The 14,511-nt window shown below is 44.7% G+C and overlaps 1 long non-coding RNA gene across 1 annotated transcript; it reads left to right on the top strand.

The window, feature by feature from the left end:
• Positions 1–13,070: 13,070 nt before the first annotated feature.
• LOC111838100 (uncharacterized) lies at positions 13,071–14,439 on the top strand. Its single transcript, XR_002836807.2, has 2 exons — positions 13,071–13,257; positions 13,358–14,439. It is a non-coding gene; the product is annotated as an uncharacterized lncRNA (long non-coding RNA).
• Positions 14,440–14,511: the final 72 nt, after the last annotated feature.

The following is a 14,511-nucleotide window of genomic DNA, read 5'->3' as shown; positions in this document are numbered from 1 at the left end:
CCAGCAAACCTCGTCCATGTGAAAACACATTTGCTCTAGACAATGGTAGCTATATGCTCCAATTTTCAATAAAAAAGAATAATGCGGTATGTGATAATTTAAAATAAATAAGAACATAAGAACATAAGAACATAAGAACTATACAAACGAGAGGAGGCCATTCGGCCCATCGAGCTCGCTTGGGGAGAACTTAACTAATAGCTCAGAGTTGTTAAAATCTTATCTAGCCCTGATTTAAAGGAACCCAAGGATTCAGCTTGCACTACGTTATCAGGAAGACTATTCCATACTCTGACTACACGCTGTGTAAAGAAGTGCTTCCTTAAATCCAGTTTGAAATGTTCTCCCGCTAATTTCCACCTATGGCCACGAGTTCTTGTATTTGAACTAATGCTGAAGTAACTATTCGGTTGAACAGCATCCAAACCTGTTAGAATCTTATAGACCTGGATCATGTCCCCCCTCAGTCTCCTTTGCTTGAGGCTGAACAGATTTAGCTCAAATAACCTTTCCTCGTATGACATTCCTCTAAGACCAGGAATCATTCTTGTGGCCCTACGCTGCACCTTTTCTAAGGCCGCTATGTCCTTTTTAAGATATGGTGACCAAACCTGTACACAATATTCTAGGTGAGGTCTCACCAAGGAATTGTATAATCTTAGCATTACCTCCCTTGACTTAAACTCCACACACCTGGAGATGTACCCCAACATCCTATTGGCCTTTTTTATTGCTTCCCCACACTGGCGAGAATGAGACATGGAAGCATCAACATACACACCAAGGTCTTTCTCATAATCAGCTACCTTTATTTCAGTAGGTCCCATAAAATACCTGTACTTTATATTTCTGCTCCCTACATGGAGTACCTTACATTTGTCTATGTTAAATTTCATCTGCCAGGTGTCAGCCCAGTCACTAATTAAATTAAGATCCCGCTGTAGCTGCTGAGCCGCTAGTTCAGTATCTGCTACACCACCCACCTTGGTGTCATCTGCAAATTTCACCAGTTTACTGTATATATTGGTGTCTATATCATTTATGTAAATTAGGAACAAAAGTGGTCCTAAAATTGAACCCTGCGGTACCCCACTATGAACGCAGGCCCACTGTGACATCGAGCCTCTTATAACTACTCGCTGCTTCCTATCCGTTAACCAGTTATCAATCCAAGTCGCTACAGTTCCTAAAATACCTGTCGCTTTGAGTTTAAGTGAGAGCCTCTTGTGGGGAACAACATCAAAAGCCTTTTGGAAATCTAAATAGATGACATCATAGGCCTTCTTATCATCAACTTCCTGAGTAGCTTCCTCAAAAAACTCCAACAGATTTGTTAAACAGGATCTACCTCTCCTAAATCCATGCTGGCTATCCCTCAAAATGTTATTTGAGTCCAGGTAATCTACCATTTTCTCTTTGATTATAGCCTCCATAACTTTACCAGTTATACAAGTTAGACTGATTGGCCTATAGTTTGACAAATTACTTCTATCCCCTTTTTTGAAAATGGGCGTTATGTTGGCATGCTTCCAATCAGAAGGTACCACACCTTCAGATAAGGATTTTTGAAACAGTAATGTTAAGGGTCGGCAAATAATATCCCTCATCTCTTTTAACACTATAGGTAAGATGCCATCAGGGCCCTGTGATTTATTTATTTTGAGCTTAGCTAGGCTTTGCAAAACATCAGCTTCAGTTATATATATATTAGTTATAGACGATGTTGAATTAGTAATAAGAACTGGTAAGTTACTAGTGTCCTCGACAGTGAATACCCGTGCAAAACTATCATTGAACTCATTTACTATGTCAATGTCGTTTTCAATTATAAGACCCTTACTATCCTGCAGATTAGTAATTTCAGCTTTTAGAGCTCTTTTAGAGTTAAAATACTGGAAGAAACTTTTAACGTCATCCTTAGCCTCCAATGCGATCTTCCTTTCGACATTCCTTTTAGCTCGTCTAATGTCATTTTTTAATTCAGCCTGTAGATTTAGATACTCTTGCTTTATTATGTCATCATCAGTTATTTTCCATCTCTGGAACAAAGCCCTTTTCCTCCTTACTTTATACTTTATGTCCCTATTAAACCACCTAGGTTGCAATTTCCTAGATTTATTTTTGCTAGAAACAGGTATGAAGTCCTCTTGTACTTGCAATAACGTGCTTTTAAAAAATTCCCATGCCTCTTCAACAGTTTTGTTATTTAACTCCATCCAGTTCACGGTTTCTAGTTTTAATCTCATACAATTGAAGTTAGCCTTCCTAACATTATATATTTTTGATTTGGACTTTGCTCTTCGGGCACTAAACTTAACCTCAAATTTAACCATGTTATGATCGCTACTGTCAAGTGGTTCTAAAACATCTAATTTACCAATCCTGTCCTGGTTATTAGACAAAACAAGATCAAGAATGGCATCTCCCCTGGTAGGGGTGTTAACAAACTGAGTAAAAAAACAATCCTGTACTAATTCCACCATCTCAAGTTCATTTTCAGAAGAGCCAGCAACAATGTCCCACTGTATCCCCGGTAGATTAAAATCACCCATAACTACCACATCATTTTTATTGCTCATAATCCTAATATCACTGTATAACAATCTGCTTTCCTCAGCAGCTACATTGGGTGCTCTGTAACAAACACCGACAATTAGGCTATTTGAGTTTGTAGCATCTAATTTTACCCATATAGCTTCCGTACTTTTACTTATATCAGTAAGCTCCCTTGCCTGCAAGATTTCCTTTACATATACTGCAACACCACCTCCCTTCTTACCTATACGGTCTTTACGGAACAATGTGTAACCATCCATATTATATTCTTGTCCATCCTTATCACTCAACCACGTTTCAGTTATTGCTATAATATCATAAGAGTCCGATGAGATAAGAGCCTCTAAATCATGAATTTTATTCCTAATACTCCTGGCGTTTAAATACAGACAACAAAGGGTAGGCTTATTACAGTGCCTACTTATAATATGATTTTTTTGGGCTTTCCGTTTCCCCCCAGTTACATACTTAACTAACCTCCCTGCCCCCCCAGTCCCTAGTTTAAACATTCCTCAACTACTCTACAAATACGCCTTCCCAGTACACTGGTTCCCCTCCGGTTCAGATGCAACCCATCCGGCTTGAACAGGTCCCACCTGTTCCAGAAGGTCCTCCAGTGCCCCATAAACCTAAACCCCTCTTTCCTACACCATCCTTTTAGCCACGCATTTAATCTCCTTATCTCAGCTAACTTAGCCTCACTTGCGCGTGGCACGGGGAGTATTTCGGAAAATACCACCATGGACGTTCTGCTTCTAAGCTTATTGGCGACTTCTATAAATTTATCCTGCAGAACAGCCCTTCTACCCTTGCCTATGTCGTTGGTGCCAACATGCACCACGACAACTGGATCCACCCCAGCTGGGGCCAAAAGCTTGTCCACACGATCTGGAAGGTCTCCTACCTGGGCACCAGGCAGGCAAGACACCGTACGGGACCCTCTATCACGCGTGCACACATAACTGTCTACTCCCCTAATAATTGAATCCCCCACTACCACAACCTCCCTCTTTCTGGGGGGAGGGGGCTCCTCAGTGCCCAAGGGCCCACCTGCTTCCCCAGTCCCTTCCGGCTCTAAAGCTGGAAGCACCTGAAACCTGTTAGACACAGACACCTCAGGTGATGCCGCCTCTGTAACGTGTCTATGAGATGTTTGATTCTTAGGCTTTGAAGGCTGCAGGGTTCAGTAATTCAAAGTAAAGGCAATGACAGCAGCTGAACATAAGAGTGAAAACGTAAATTAGATACAATTAACAACTAACAATTAACGACTTACTCTTCACTATTGAATATTGTCTGCTGGGAAACACGTACGGCGTCGGCATGATTGACGATCCACAACCCTGACAATTCTAAGCCTGCCCCAGAGTCTTTTAGCGCCGATGCAAAACTTCCTTCAAAAAAATTACAAAAGTCAAGGCTCAGGTAAACTTGACTTAGCCCCTGATTTCTACCTTTTGATAGCTAGAAACTCCCCTGAACTGAACTCAAAACACTGAGAAACAAGGACTACTATATGTTTCAAAGGAGAGCAAGATGGGATATGTGAAAAGAAGCATTCCAATATACCTGTGCCCATACTTGTGTGAATGGCAAATATAGCGTTATTCACTCATAGAGTGGGGCTTGGTCGTCCACCTTCAAGCTCAGGTCCGTGTTGGCAGTGTCTGCTCTTTGCACCTCCAAACCCTCCCTGAGATGCTTCTGATTTTCTGCGGCTCTCGCCATGGTCAGCCTTAGCTGTCATGCTCTGTAGCATTTCCTCCCCTCCAGCAAACCTCGTCCCAGTGCTGACAGGCCATCCTCAGTAGTGGAAACCCGCAGCTTTGGACCTTCGCTGCTGCGTTTCCTGTGCAGCTATTTCATGCCTCCTGGCAGCTTGGGAGACTGTTCCTCTGTGCTGGATGCTAACATGGTCAGTGACCGCAGGCAGAACCGTCTTAGCATATGCTAACAGAGGCCGCCTGGTGCCACATGCTTGACCTTCCACTCTAACGACAAATTTGAACTTTTTTGGCCAAATTTACTTGTTCAGATACATTCCTTCAAGCAACAAAATACAGTTTAGTGCCAGATTATTGCAGCATACGGCCAATGTGATAATTACTGTTGCAGTGTGTGGCTTTGGGTTGGGACCCCTAGAAGACAGTGTGATGTCACCACTGCACCCATGAGCAGAGCCCTTAACTCCAACTGCTCCAGGGTCACTGGCTGACCCTGCACTCTGAACCTCACTTTTACATCACTTTGGACAAGAGTGTCTGCTGAATAAGTGTAATGTTTGTATAATGTTTGACTTACTTTATTGGTCATATTGAGATATGCTTTACCAAAGATATGTGCTGAAAATTAGTACCGCTCTGCTAAACCCCCCAGCCTCCCCACCCTCAATGATTTTCCACATCTTACATTTATTTTGCATTTATTTTATTCAGCAGATACTTTTGACCAAAGTGACGTACAAGTGAGGCAAATAACACATTACAAATGTTTGGCTGTCAAAGAGTTGACCAGGCATAAGGGTGGCTGGGCTGAGCCTCCTATGAACGCCGAGGTGCATGAGTAAGCAGTATTGGAGCAAGAGGTATACAGCATCTTCCAAACAAAGCATTAATCAATCAAGACAACTGTTCCAATCCACAGGTAAAATGCAATACTAAAGGCATTCTGAGGAGTAGACAGAGGTGTCCTATCAGACTAGACCCAACAATTTTATTGGGGTGGCAATGGAGTAATATTTTGTCAACCATGGGTGGAACCTTTGTATATTTTCCCAACCGGGAACTGGTTGTCCCCTTAGTAAGTTTTGCTGACCGGGCAATTATCCACTAATTAAATGCTCCACATTTCATTTTTTTTCTGGTGAGGGATAGCCATGTATTTATTTACTAAGAGGTTGTCATGGTCACCCCAGGTCACTCCTTGGATCCGCCCTGAGCCCTCAGGAGATGCCAGACCTTTATCCACCTCTGGATAACCTTTGGGTCCATGAGCGCTCCTCTTTCAAGCCCGTGCTCCTCTTCCAAGCCTGCGCTCCTCTTCCAAGCCCACGCTCCTCTTTCAAGCCCGTGCTCCTCTTCCAAGCTCGCGCTCCTCTTCCAAGCCCGCGCTCCTCACAGGTACTGCTCCTCCTAGAAGGGCACCTACAGCCAATGAGGAGGCAGGAGGCACGGTGGCTCGCAGCTGGAGCCAGTGTACAGGCTGTAGCAGAGGGAGCTTCAGACAGCTTCATCTCAGACTCTAATTATGGCTGCTGCCAGTTCAAATAGAACAGGAACAGATTATGAAGATAAGTTGCTTATTATATTACAATTTCCCTCTATGTTTACTTTGCAGTGTGAGCAGGCAGACACCAGCCTTTAATCATTTTTGCATAATAAAATTAAGAATAAAATCTGTTGAAGAGAAATTTAACAAAAGCAGTGTGCATTTAGCAGGTCACCGTGTCGGCCTCCTATCCTGATTGGTGTTATTCTCAGTTTACGCTCACAAGACTTACGTAGCAATAATAACAAGCTAGATTTCTCTGTCATCTCGTATTGGATTTAGGACATTCTTTTCCCCCTCCACTGATGACCGACGTGATTTGGCAAACCTATTCATGGAAAAAAATGATGTGATGCTACGTTTTGGTGATGGCACGTCACAGCTTAAGGGGAGCGAAAACTGCTGTTCACAGATGACTGAAGTTTGGCTGTTTTTTAAGCTGGTCTGGGCCTGTCTTGGGTAAAGAGCATTTTCAGTGACAACAGCCTTATGACAGTAGAGTGTTTAAAAGATTTTACATCAATGTTTGGAATGAACGTAAATATTCACACCTGCAGTGGCCTGTGGCTGATATGAGGGGTCAGACCCACCGCAGATATTCCCTGCCTGATCAGCATCCAGAGATTAGATCTAGGATCCTGTGGGGGCCAGGTGTCCACACAGCCTCTTAGTTAGTATCACCTGTTCTCCTGGGGGGATGATGTGAAGTGGAAGGGTGTTTCTCACCTTGGCTAAAAATACTTAGGAACTACATGGATCCAGTCCGTCAATAGAAGAACTATTTTTACACACACACACACACACACACACACACACACACACACACGCTCAGTAGGGTATACATATCCTTATGGGGACCGCTCATTCATTTCAATGGGAAAAATGCTAACGCTAACTATGACAACCTTAACCCCTACCCTGCCCTAACCATAACCATAAGTAACCAAACAAAATACAAGAGTTTTTGCATTTTTAGTTTTTTCATAGCAGTCACCGATTTTTATAAAATAGAGTTTTCCCTTATGGGGACCAGGAAACCGGTCCCCATAAGGGAAAAAAAACGGATATTTATCACGTTATGGGGACATTGTGTGCCCATAAGGATAGGTAAACCCGCTCGCACACACACACACACACACACACAGCCCTACTTTTGGATTCTGACAAAAGCGAAAGCTGTAATATTGTCAGGTTGACCAAAGGAAAAAAGAAATCCCAGTGAAAAGTTCAGATTGTGTAAGCAATCCCCAGCTTTCCTGCTGAGGTAACCAATGGTCCCTCTAGCACTCCCATTTTCAGGATGTGGTTTGCTTGTCTTGAGGGAGCTAGGTTTTGTGGGTGGGGGGGGGGTGGGGGGTCGGGGGGATTGTGGTGAGGTTTTCGTTAACATGACCTCTTGGGAGAGAGAGTGATACCAGACGGGTGAGCTGGACTTTCTCACATGACAAAACATCATTTGTTTACCTAATGCACTCAATATTTTCAAGGTTTTTTTTTTTTTTTAACTATTTGGATCTTAGTGAAGTCGTAGTCAAAATCAAACTTGTCTAATTTCACTAAATGAATTGAGTCTAAAGCTTGATGTGACAACTATACTGGATCATACCATTCCTATGCTTATACCGGAGAACAGAACTCCCTACTTGAGCGAGAAATGGACTGCTCCCTCGCTCACCGTGAGCTAATATTCCCTGAAAACTGGCAGCATTACGAAATGGTTTCTCCACTCTTTATTTTAATTTCTGAAGTAGTGGGAAGAAATATCAGTAACATTCATTCGGCAAAAACAGAACTTCCCTGAGATTATGCAGCACTGAGAAGGAGTCATAGTATACGCCGAACAAAGCCTGGGTAGTACATGCAATGTATTTCCAATCTTCCAATCACTGTCCAGTACCAACAAAAAGAAAAAAGAGAAAAAAACACAAGTGTTTGCTGCAAAACAGCCACTGCTGTCACGCACAGTAACGTCAGCTCTTGGCGGGTGGATTTCTGAAACTGGTTTGAGATCTCCTCTTTCACATGGGTGTGATGAAGCGCTGAGCCCCAGCCCTGCCCGTGCCCCCGGCTCTCAGCGCTTTCACTCAGTTTCCGACCTCCTCATTCCTGGTGTGAGATCATTCCTCTGACTCCTGCTCTGATCATTGGACAGACACCTCTATACAATGAGACTTCATTAGCAGATCGCTTGTAGCGGTACCAGTAAATGCGGCCAAATATTCCTGACGCAATTCAGATCCATATTCAAAGGAGAAAACAGGGACTTTTTGGTCATTCTCTTTACTGGTTTCTTAACCTGCTCATATTGGGTTTGGTGTCATAACAAGCCGGGCATAGAGCTGAGCATTCTGGAAACTTCTACTGTACTAAACAGGTGATGAGTTTGTCCGTCTTATCCTGGTCATTCTCACACAGGGAAACTGGAGTCTTTACCAGGAAGCAGGGGGCAGCATGGATATGATCCCAGTCCTGCTTCGGCCACTCATGCATAAACACACCCACCCATACACAGATTAGGTGTGGTGACTCTCCATTAATTTCTAAGGAATCTAACCTAACTATGACAACCTTAACCCCTACCCAGCCTAATCATAACCATAAATAACCAGACAAAATATGAGCTTTTTTGACATTTTAATTTTTTTGATTGCATTGATAGATCTTTGTGGTCCCTGCATTGTAATATAAACATAATCCACACACACACACCCACACACACACACATGTTGGGTAAACATACCTTTCTGGGGACCATTTATTCATTTCTATGAGAAAAATGCTGACGCTAACTATGTCAACCCTAACCGCTACCCAGCCCTAACCATAACCGTAAGTAACCAAGCAAAATACAAGAGTTTTGCATTTTTAGTTTTTTCATTGCAGTCACAGATTTTTATTAAATTGAGCTTTCCCCTATGGGAAACACACACACACACACACACACGTATACACAAGGCCATTTAAATACCCCAGTTAACCTGAACACAAGTTTTTGGACTGTAGCAGGAAACCTGAGTGGCCAGAGAAAACCCACACAAACACAGAGAGAACATGCAGACACCACACACTGTTTTTAAATACACTTCCCAAAATATTTTGGCCCTTTACTCACAGAGCCGCTTAACGACGAATTATGAATAAATTCTGACAATAGCTTTATTGTGTTGTCTTTCAATAAAACAAATGACAGAGGCAGAAAAGAGGAATGAGTTACATGACGTTTGAAGGACATTTAGGCTGCTTTAGGTTATTAACATCAGGTGACACTGTGAATCGGACAGCATTAGCCAGCAGGTGAATGACGGGACAGCATCGCTCTGTAAGTCCGTGCCACTGTACGTCCCACCCTGAGACACACCTCTAGCTCTTATACAGACCTTCTTATGACCTTTCTAACTTTTTAAGTTTCGTCTCAGCTCTAAAGCTGGTGTCACAACTGCAACATATAATCTGTGACTGCAGGAAACAGCATTTGAATATTTAAATATGGATTTAAATTCCGGATTGAACGTCAGCTTATTCCGGACCCAGCCGACAATATACCTTGTGAATCGATAAAGTTAACGTAAAAAGTGTTACCGTGGTTTGAAGTACAAGAACAATCAGTGAGCATTAAAACAAGGACCCATTATTGTTATGTATTGATGTCTGTATAGAAAGTTATTGCTAATTCATTAGAGTTCATGAAATGCTGTTTTGTTATTGAAAAATTTTCCAGGCCTCTGACTTTGAAGAAAGATCTGGTGTGGGCCTTTGATCGAAAAGTCTGAGAACTCCTGATATGTCCTGTATGTGGGGGGCAGGGAGTGGCTCTGTGCCCGTGATCAGAAGGTCATTGGTTTGAGCCCCGGCCTCAGCAGCAATAGTCATGGGCCTGTGGAATCCTGAGCAAAGCCCTTAACCCCCAGCTGCAAATATAAACACTATTAACATTTTCTTTAAACAAAAATGCACACTTGTAACACATGCAGAAATAATAGCATATTTTGCTATACAGAAATGAGCTGTTTTTGTCCTGACTGAAACTATACATCAGTTGAGGTCCCAGCTCTCATGCCAAATTATCCAAAAGCTAAGCTATCGCTCTCTAGAAAGCCGGCATCCTTGGCCGCTAGCTGGGGTCTCATCGGGCGTGGTGGGGTGGGTCTCTCCCGGTCTGCGCCTGGGGGGGGGGGGGCGTTCCCTGCTGCTGGGCTGCCTGTGCCGCCCCTGAACACCTCGGTTGGCCGTCCCTGCCGGCTGTGCGGGGTCAGGGATGGGGACTAATCGGGGCCAGTCGGGGATCTGGCCCCGGTGCCGGGGGGGGCCCACTCCTGGCACGCCCTTATTGCTCCCCTGGGTCCAACACCACATTTCACACAACACTAGGGCCTTGAGGGGCGGTGGGGAGGTGCGCCGAGACACTGCCCCTCAATTTTTACTTACATGTTAGACACCACATGACACTAGGGCTGAGGAGGTGGGTTGAGGCAGGTGGGGCTCTGCCGTCTGCCAGCGGTGGGGTGCCCATGCCTCAACTGCTCGCCCACTTTTTGCACCTTAGTCATATACGCAGTCCATATTACATTAGGGCCTTGGGGGTGCGGGGAGGGGGATGGGGGACTCTGCCATCTGCCAGTGGTGGGGCCCTCATACCCGAACTGCACCCACTAATTTTAATGCATAGTAGACATAAACACACAACTCTCTCACACATGTACATGCACACTTCACACCAACATGGGTCAGGGAGGGGATGGGGGCTGAGGGGCCCCCCCTAACTCTCTGTCTCTGGCCCTGTGCTGGTGGGGTGGCCCGCCGGGGGGAAGACCCATCATGGGGGGGTTCGGGTGGCCCTGGCGGGTACGGGCGGCCTCCTCTCTTGGGCCGCGGGCCGGGTGGTGCTTGGCTCTGCTGCGCCGTGGTGGGGCCCTGGCGGGCGGTCCGGGGAATCTTGGGACGCTCTGGGCCCTGCTAGGCGGATTGGGGGGTTCGGTCTGGGCTGGGCGGGGTGTCTGCCGCTCCCCGGTCGCCGCGGGTCCGCTCCTGGGTGGGGGGGGGGCTCTTTGTATGGGCCCCCCTTGGATCATCCTGCAGTGTTGGGGGGGAGGCGTGCCGGGTCGCTGCGGTGGGCGGCGGCCCGTCCTCCCGGGGGACGGGCTGGGGGGGCTGGGGCTCCCCCGGTGTGTGGGGGGCCGTCCGCCGGGGGGTGGGGGGGGTGGTCCCGGTGGGTGGGGCCCTTCGGCCCTGGACCCGCCTGCCCCGGTGGGGTGGTTGCGGGTGGGGCTGGGGGGCTCGCCGCCCGTCCTCCCTCTGCGGGCCTCCCTGTGCGGGGGTTGGCGCCCCCTTAGTCCCTCGCGGGCTCCCTCTCGGGTTGGGCGGGTGGTTGTCTCTGGGATGCGTGGCTGTGGGCCCTTGTGCCGGGGGGGCAGTAGGGTGGCTTCGGTTGCCTGGTTCTCCTGCCTTCGCCTTGGGCCTGGGGGGGGGGGGGGTGCTGCCGCCTCCCCTGACGGCATTAAATGCCAGCACATCCAATGACAAATCAGGTCACACCTACACTTGCACATGCATACAAGACTGGTTGAGCGATCAATATCATTATTATTATTACTTTTTAGGGTATGTTATAGATTTAGGAATTGAAATATACATATATAACGGTACGATTACGTGTGTGTATGCTACATATATATAATACCGATTTGTATTAATTATTATTAGTATCACTGATGTTGTTATAATTCTTGTTGTTTGATGAGTGTTATGTTTCTTATGGTTGTTTGTATTCTGTATTCCCCTATACTTCATCTTTTTTCCATCCCGCCTACATTATTAGTGTTATTATTTCTGTATACCTTTTTTTTTTTTTTTTTCTTTTCTCTCTCCCCCTCTCCCCATGGTGATTGATGTCTGTTATTGTTACGCTGTTGTTTTTGTACCCCCCCTGTTTTTCTCCTTTTCCACGGTACTGGTGAGTTCGGAGCGACCACAATCTTTACTCTTGAATGTAATGTAAAATAAAGTTGTCCTCCGAAAGAGGGGGGGTGGTGGTGGGCAATAAAAAAAAAAAAAAAAAAAAAAAAAAAAAAAAAATAGAAAGCCGGCATTTGTGCTGCAGTTTTGCAGTTCAGTGGTCTGGTTAACGTAAGATAAGACGAGCGCAACATACAGATGTTTGCCAGCTGAATACACCAATAAAACAACAAAGAAGGAATGTCAAATGTGAAGCCTTTTTGGGAATTTTGGAAAAGTACAGTAGGTATTTGTTCACAGCTGACCAGATTACTTTAGGTACCTATTTGTAGGTAGCTGGGCTGTGACTGACAGCAACATTTATAATAATATACTACAGTTTACCTATGAACATTTATTTTACAAAATACATAAATCTCTGTAGTATTAGCATCGATCTGCTGAAGATCATTCATTTCAGTTGAGTTAGGTTTTGCTTCGGAAGTAAGTTAGTAGCTAAGTGTGAACTTGCAGAGTTGTTGTATGTGTTCTGTGTCAGGTTAAGTGGAAAAAAGGCAAAATGGCGGAGCTCCGCAGCATCTAATTTCTGAATTTTTCATAAATCTGCACCATAGCATGCTCGGCGGAGTATGGTGCCGTACGTTTGGCCTGTGTCTTAGGGCTTCTACCTGCTACCAGCACCCAAAGCAGCGAGGTGGATTTTCCACACGTACGGTCCATGTGCCACGTGTGAAAACACAAGAGCCCCTTGGGGATTAAATTTTACGACGTCCTCTGTTTGATGTTGTGGTTTTTAATTATTTTTCTATTTTTTTTTTAGATTTCAGCACCGAAGATCAACTTTCCCGCAGGACGGAAGAAAGCCCACTGAGCATGACCACCGGAGATTAGCCACTAAATTGTATTTTCCCCTCAAATTCTTTTTTTCTTCTTCTTCTTAACGGTACCTTTTTATTGAGCTGGATTGACTTGGTTGGAGATTTATGGGTCCGGTTTTATGTGCTGTTGATTTTCAGACAAAGCTGTCCAGGCAAGTTTTATATGAGCGCATGAGGCGTCACAGCATAAAATAAAGAAATAAAATAAATAAATAAATAAATGCAAATATGTTAAATTGGCACTAAAATAATAATATGACAGCAGCAAGGGAAAAAAAACCTTATATGCTAGTCTAAACAGCAGGCGTTCAAAGCGTCTTGTTTATGGTAGTCCTTGGCTTGTCTTCGTGGATGTTTTCCAGCCCGGGGGACTTTGCATCATTCTTCCCACTTAGACCCATAAGTTCCCACGGAGTTTTCAAAGGCTGAGTCATGCTCTTTGCTTTAATTACCCGGTTTTTAGAGGACGCTCCTCTCTCGCTCTCACTCGCTCTCCCGAGGGCACGGCAGCAGGGAAGATTCGCCACGGCCGACGTTAGCGTTCAAAACCTGACGCTCAAATTTACAGATGTTGTTCTTCTATGGGCTTACGAGACTCTTCTAGGTCAGTTTTCACATCTGAGTTTGACGCCTTTCCTTCTCTTGTAATGTGAATTCTTGTAATGTGTAATGTGAATGTGAAAAATCAATCTATGTTTTCCCAGTGACATTAACACGGCACCGGAGTGACACGGGATACCACCACGGTTGGCTTCCCTCGGGGTTTTGGGAGCTGCTACATGCAGCAGAACGTCGCATTATGCACATGCATCGCGCAGGAGTGTCGTGCAGGAGCTGCTACATGCAGCAGAATGTCGCATTATGCACAGGCATCGTGCAGGAGCTGCTACATGCAGCAGAATGTCGCATTATGCACAGGCATCGCGCAGGAGTGTCGTTCTAAGGCACAATGACAGCAGCCGAACTGCACGTTATGGCTTCGGCTCTTTCTTATGTGGTAATCTGATCCGTGTTCACATTTTGGGAATTTGTTCCCACAAAAGCCTGACAAATTGAAGAAGTGTGACGCTTCAAATGAATTTTCTGCCCGAGTTCAATGAGGCCGTGGCCCGATTCGTCATAAAATCCACAAGCCAGTCCCCACCTGTTTTGCAGAAAAGTCTGCTCGCGGGGAGGAAGAGTGTGATTGATTCTCAGAAGTCCCCGGATGAATCCGGAATAATCTGTGTGAATGTGTAGAAGGAGGTTCAGTACATCTTGCTGATGGGATGTGATGTTCTATCATACTCACCATGCAGAAGAAAAATCATCCTGATGCTCAGTTTCTTATGCAGCTGTTAAAAGATGTTTACAGAGCCTGCTTAACCTTCACTTATGTTTTTAATACCAAGGATACTTGTGCAATAACGGGATCTATCAGCTGTTTCGAATACTTATGGCCCGTCAGGCACAGCACAGGAGATAATGGCTCCGTGCATTTCTAATTATGCAAAGAGGTGTTATTAGTTTGCATGCTTTTTATTAGTTTGCTATGAATGAGTAACGAAGTTAGTGTAGCTTAGAAATGCAGGAGGAAGTATGACTTCAGACTGCAATGAGATATTTTTTATATAAAAACACTTAAATTATTCACATTGTTAAAATGCTTCCAAGTAAGATGATTTGGTTACTGATAATCGGGAATAAGGAATACTGTACTATACTATACAAAACTTTACTATACTGTAGTCCATACCACATCAAAGAGTTATCAAAACTGTCACAAAGTGATAAAGAGTTATTTTTATTCATTTGTGTTGTATTTATTGTTGCTTTCTGGTAAATAAGAAACAGCATTATTCAGTGTGATGCACTGGGA

The sequence above is a fragment of the Paramormyrops kingsleyae genome, chromosome 20 (genome assembly GCF_048594095.1).
Source record: "Paramormyrops kingsleyae isolate MSU_618 chromosome 20, PKINGS_0.4, whole genome shotgun sequence".
NCBI lineage: Eukaryota > Metazoa > Chordata > Actinopteri > Osteoglossiformes > Mormyridae > Paramormyrops > Paramormyrops kingsleyae.
The sequence above is the reverse complement of the archived record's forward strand: the minus strand, read 5'-3'. Positions and strand labels throughout refer to the sequence as shown.